We start from the raw sequence: 6000 nt of genomic DNA on the forward strand, positions 1-6000 counted from the left end.
AGTTGAAAGCTTTATATACCTAATTAAGCTCATTGCTAATTTGTTCTTGTAAGTTGTAGCTGACAGTTTTAGTGTTTACTGATCTGTTGTCCCAAGTGTGGTATTTTTATTCTTATACTAACACACTCTTTTTTTCTTAAGCTACATATACACATTTTTTGTATTTAAGCTGCATTTTTCTAGACCAGTCTTTTATATGCCTAACTCCTGAAGAAGGTGCTGTAAAAGTGTAAAGGTTAATGGTGGATGTTAAGTTGCAATCTCGCCTTCATTCTTGCTGGATGGGTTCGGAGCCGATCCTTGGCTCCGACTCGTCACTTGCTAAGCTCGAGAGTCACTTTTACCAGCTCGAGGCAGCCCCATATCCCATGATGCAAGGCGGCAATTACGCACATCTCGTTTGCCGCTTCGCTAATGAGGTCATCTTTTTTACCAGCTCCTGGTAAGTGATATTTTTCTAGCTATTTGTCAGGTTTTTAAGAGCCAAAACCCTAATTGTTGGTCGTTTTAGTATTCATTCCATCCTCGGTGTATTTTTCACTTAGCTCCATACCCCTTTTTGTCCTAGTTCTTCTAGTTAGTTTTTCGGACCTTAGGCCTTTCCCACCCTCACAGTTCCTGTCAGGATTCCCTCAAGGGTGTGTGTGTGTTCAGTCACTCTACTTAATAACTAATTTGTTAGTTATTGTTAATATATTTTTTGGTTGTTAGTGTATTGGTTGGACTGATTGGGTGTGTGAGTGTTTAAGCACCTAGATATGTCCAAGGATACTAGGGTCTCAGGTTTCAAGAAGGTGTGACTCGTGCTGTCAGAAAATGTCTCTGACAGACGGTCACACTTCTTGTATTTATTGCCTGGGACCCCTACACCTGCAGGACTCCTGTGCTATATGTCATTCCTTCAGCCAGAGAGTCCTGCAGGAACATAGGAATAAGTTGATCCTTAGGGGTCTACTTAAACCAGAGAGATCCCCGGCTAAAGCCGGCTCCGGGAAGCCCTCTAAACCTCCCAAGACCCAGGCTTCGGTGTCCAAGTCTGTGGTCTTGGTTCCGACTCCACTGGAGTCGACATCGGCTCCGTCCGGAGCCCATCCTTCCTTGGTGGAAGCCACTGTGTTGGCGCCGACCGTTATCGGCACCGGTACCTTGGATTTGGCACCACTGTCGGCTCCGACTGGAGCCGACACCCCAGTGTCGAAGCATGTCTCGGCTCCGGTTGGAGCTGAGATATCTTTGTCTCCTCTCGGAGCCGACAAGTTGTCGGCTCCGTCTGGAGCCGAGCGTTCCTCGGCTCCGATGGCTCCATCCAAGAAGAGGTCTATATCTCCTTCTTTGGAATCTATTAACTCGGTCTAGTATCCCCCTTGCTCTCGGAGCGGAGCTATCGGAGCCGATCATCGAGGTCTTCCAGGCTTTCAGACCATGATTTAGAGAGAGTGGTAAGTAGGCTTTTGAAGTCACAGGCACTAGCCCAGATGCTCCATAGCCCGTCTCATCAGACGTCAGCTATTATACATCCCCCTGAAGTTCCTCCTTCGACTCTCCTGCAGAGCTCGGAGCCGGAGAATATTGGTACCGTGACTGTTGCTCCGTCGGAGCCAATACCACACCTTTCGGCTCCGTTGTCCTCAACTCCTATCTCCTCCTTGAGACCTTCCTTGGAGGGATCTGGGCGTCAGGCTTCCCTGGTTGGCTCCGAGGGGGCGAGTGGCATCGGACCCTTGTCCGACCCCGTTCTCCCTCTCGGAGCTTCGGCCTTGGTGAGCTCGGCCCCGACATCTGCTTCGGAGCCTTCCCTTTCCGTGGGACCAGGGATCCCTGTTTCTTCGGAGCGGGATCTCTCGGTTCTCCCTGGGAGGGGAGCCTTCGAGGTGATGAGGAGTGTGCTAGCCCCAGAGCTTAGCCAGCAGTCAGTTCCTTTAGCTCCTCCCTCTACAGTGCCTGTAGATGCCTCTTCCCGTTCTCTTGCTTCCCGGACCCAGAGATCCGTCACCCCAGGTCTCCCCATTGGGAAGAACTTCCTCTTCCGAGGTTTCTCCTGATCCTTCAGGTGAACCCCCGCGTAAGAGGACTTGCAAGAGGAAGCACTTAGACTCCCCTGAGTCTACAACCTCGGATACCGATTTAGATGAGTCGGAGGGGTCCCCAAGATCCCCCTCTGAGGATGTCTCCTTTTCAGACATCCTTGAGCTCCTGAAACAGAGGGGAAACTGGCCCTCCATTAACCCCTCTGAGGATGAATCGGTATACCTGGAGGCTTTTGGATCTCGACCCTCCACCTCCTGGGTGTCTCCGCCTTTCGACCCTCTTATGGAGGTCATAGCTCGCGTGGGCATCTCCTGATTCGGTGGAACCAGTCCCTAGGAGACCTTCAAAATTTATTACGGCCCCCGCAGAAAAGCAGTTTCTTACTAAAGGTGTCCCGGTTGATGCCATGGTGGTGGCGGCCGCCACTAAGAAGGAACTTGCAGATCCTTCCATACCAGTCCATCCTCCTAACAAAGAGTCCAGGACTATGGACAGGTATGGTAAGCGGATGTTCTCCTCAGCGACCTTTGCTGTGCATTCGCTGAATTATTTATGTCACTTCACCAGACTTCGAAGGGACATCCTTAAAGAATTAGGTGAATTAGTACAGGAGCCTTCAGCAGCAGGGGCTCAGGAAAAGATTGCTTCTCAGCTGGGAATCCTTAACTCCATAACCAACTCCTCCATGCGGCTCATTTCTTATGCAGCCGATGGCGCGAGCAGAGCTGCAGGCACAGGAGTGGCTCTTAGACGTCAATCCTGGATGCGGCTCTGTAATTTTGCAGACCCCTTTAAGGCGTCCTTCACGAACTCTCCCTTTGATGGGTCAACTTTGTTTGGTCCTCAGGTGAAGGACACGTTGACCAGGTGTGAGCAAGATGGTAAGACTCTTTCTGCCGTAGGAGTCCGTTTCTCCACTCCTTCTAGACCTTACCCCAAAGGTCAGAAGGGAGGGAAAATGTGGTTCCGGAAATCACAAGGAATCACGCCTGACGCACGTGGTCAGTTTACCCCCAAAGGCAGAGGGGATAATAATAGCAGATGCCGCCTAGGGGCAGGGGGGGGGTCCGCAGAACCAGGGCTCCAGAGAGCCTCTCTTTGACAAGCCCTTCCAGCATCCCTGAGGTGTTGCCCAACTGCCCACCCTTGGAGGCAGTCGGGGGAAGATTGTCGCTGTACCCAAAAGCCTGGCTTTCCCTCTCTCAAGACAAGTGGGTACAGTCGATCATATCCGTGGGTTACAAGATTCCTTTCGAGGAAAGCCCCTTCCCTCAAAAAGGTTCCCTTCCAGACGTACCACCCGGTCTATGGGAAATTGCAAGATTAGAGGTGTCAAAGCTTCTAAGCAAAAGAGCCATCCAGCTAGTACCAAAAGATCATTTAGAGTCCGGAATCTACTCGAGGTTCTTTTTGGTCCCCAAAAAGACGGGAGACTGGAGACCAATATTAGACCTCAGCAGACTAAACAAGTCTGTCAAAAAGACGAGATCTCGGATGGTCACTCTTCAATCGATTTTGCCCTTTCTGGGCAAAGACAACTGGATGTGCTCTATAGACCTTCAGGATGCGTACTATCATATAAAAATCCACAGACGCTCCAGAAGGTTTCTCCGCTTTCGGCTGGGGACCAGTCATTTTCAATTCAGAGCCCTGCCCTTTGGTCTCACTACAGCCCCCAGAGTGTTCACCAAATGCATGGCAGTGGTCACGGCTCACCTGAGACGTCTAGGATTCCAGGTGTTTCCGTATCTCGATGACTGGCTCCTCTCAGCCACCACCAGGCATCAACTCATCCGAGCCAGAGACTACACCCTACGTCTCTGCAGTCAATTGGGAATTTCGGTAAACTTCGAAAAGTCCTCCTTATCGCCCTGCCAATCTATTACCTTTATAGGCGCAAATCTAGACGCTACTCAGATGTCAGCAAACCTAACAAGTCAGAGAATCCTAGATATCCAAAACCACGTTCGGATCATCCTTGCCAGCAAAAAGGTACAAGCCAGACTGGTTTTGAAAGTGTTGGGCCTCATGGCTGCTGCCATCACACTTCTACCTCTGGCCCGTTTTTACATGCGTCTTCTACAATGGATTTTGTTCACACAATGGTCCTTCCAGCAGCTTCCCATGCGTCACAAGATACTAGTGACACAGACCTGCAAGAACCATCTATCCTGGTGGATTTCCTCTCCTCTAGTCCATCAGGGCAGACCATTTGTTCCCCCGGCCCCGTAGCCACGGTCACTTCGGATGCCTCCTGATCGGGTGGGGGCATTATCAGGGCAGGATGGTTCATGGCACGTGGCAACCGTTCGAATACCACCTGCACATAAATGTCCTAGAGATGAGAGCAGTGCTTTTAATGTTGCAAGCCCTCAACGACTTTCTTCCCTTAGTAAGTATTGCAGTTCACACGGACAACATGTCCGTGGTGTGGTACATCAACAAGCAGAGCGGAACCAAGTCCTATCCCTTGTGTCGAGAGGCTCTCAGACTTTGGCAATGGGCGATCTCCTCTCATCGGTTTCTGGTAGCAACGCATATCCCTGGGAAAACCAACATAATAGCGGACAGATTGAGCAGAGCTATACTCATGCCTCACCAGTGGTCTCTCAAGCAATCCATAGTGGAAGAGATTTTTCAGAAGTGGGGCCGCCCATGCTGTGATCTTTTTGCTACTCCTCAAAACAGCAAATGCCCAGACTTCTTTTCTCTCTTCCCACTTCCGGGCCATCCCCCCAGAGACGCTCTTACCCAAGATTGGCCCCAGGGACTCCTTTATGCTTTTCCCCCCTTTCCATTGATTCCACAGGTACTCCAGAAAGCTTCCGTTTTGAGAGCCAAAATGATTCTCATTGCCCCTTATTGGCCTCGACAAATTTGGTTCCCGTTCCTTCATCGCCATCTCTTGGTGCAGCCTTGGCATCTGGACCCATTGCCAGATCTTCTGACCCACCAGTCGGGTCAACTGCACCGGTCCGTTTCTTCCCTCAACCTCACAGCTTGGTTGCTCCACTTCCTCCCTTAGCCAGGCTTCCTTTGATCTCTAACCCTGTTAGAGACATCATAGTAGCTTCTCTTAAGTCCTCTACCAGGAGGATTTACTCTAGTAAGTGGAAACGCTTCTCCCTCTGGGTGAAAGATAAGAACATAGATCCCTTTACTGCCCCGATTCAGTCAGTCTTGGATTTTCTAGCGGAAATTTTTCACTCAGGTTCTTCCTCTTCCACAGTCAAAGTTCAGTTGGCCGCAATCTCCAACTTTCATGTCGGGTTTGCAGACCACAATATTATGTCCCACAAGCTTTGTAAAGCTTTTCTTAAAGGAGTGTTCCTCCTAAAGCCCCCTGTTAGGGATCCTCCACCACAGTGGGACCTAAATTTAGTGCTGGCATCCTTGATACTCCCCCCTTTCGAACCGGCTGCTTCATGTTCATTGAAGTTTCTTTCTTGGAAGACACTCTTTCTTGTCGCCATTACCTCGGCTAGAAGAGTGTCGGAACTTCATGCCCTATCTGTTCGTCCCCCTTATTTGGTCTTCCACAAGGACAGAGTATCCCTGAGAACCAATCCATCCTTTTTGCCCAAGGTTGCTTCTAAGACAAATTTAAACCAATCCATTGATCTTCCTGTATTTTTTCCAAATTACTCTAACAGGGCGTAACAAAAATTGCATTACCTTGATGTTCACCGCCAACTTAGATATTACTTGGACAGAACGAAGCAATTTAAGAAATCTGATCAACTCTTCCTTTCTTATGCTGAAAATAAAAAAGGTCTCCCTGTTTCTAAAGTGACCTTATCCAGATGGCTATCTTCCACCATTTCTGACATTTATCAACTTAGGGGCAAACAACTCGGCTCAAAACCTAAAGCACATTCCACAAGAGGCCTAGCCACTTCTACAGCTTTTCAGGCTAGGCTACCCTTAGATACTGTTTGTGCAGCAGCCACTTGGGCCACTCCTCATTTTTTC

The sequence above is a fragment of the Protopterus annectens genome, chromosome 1.part1 (assembly GCF_019279795.1).
Source record: "Protopterus annectens isolate FY-2018-M chromosome 1.part1, PAN1.0, whole genome shotgun sequence".
Taxonomy (NCBI): domain Eukaryota; kingdom Metazoa; phylum Chordata; order Ceratodontiformes; family Protopteridae; genus Protopterus; species Protopterus annectens.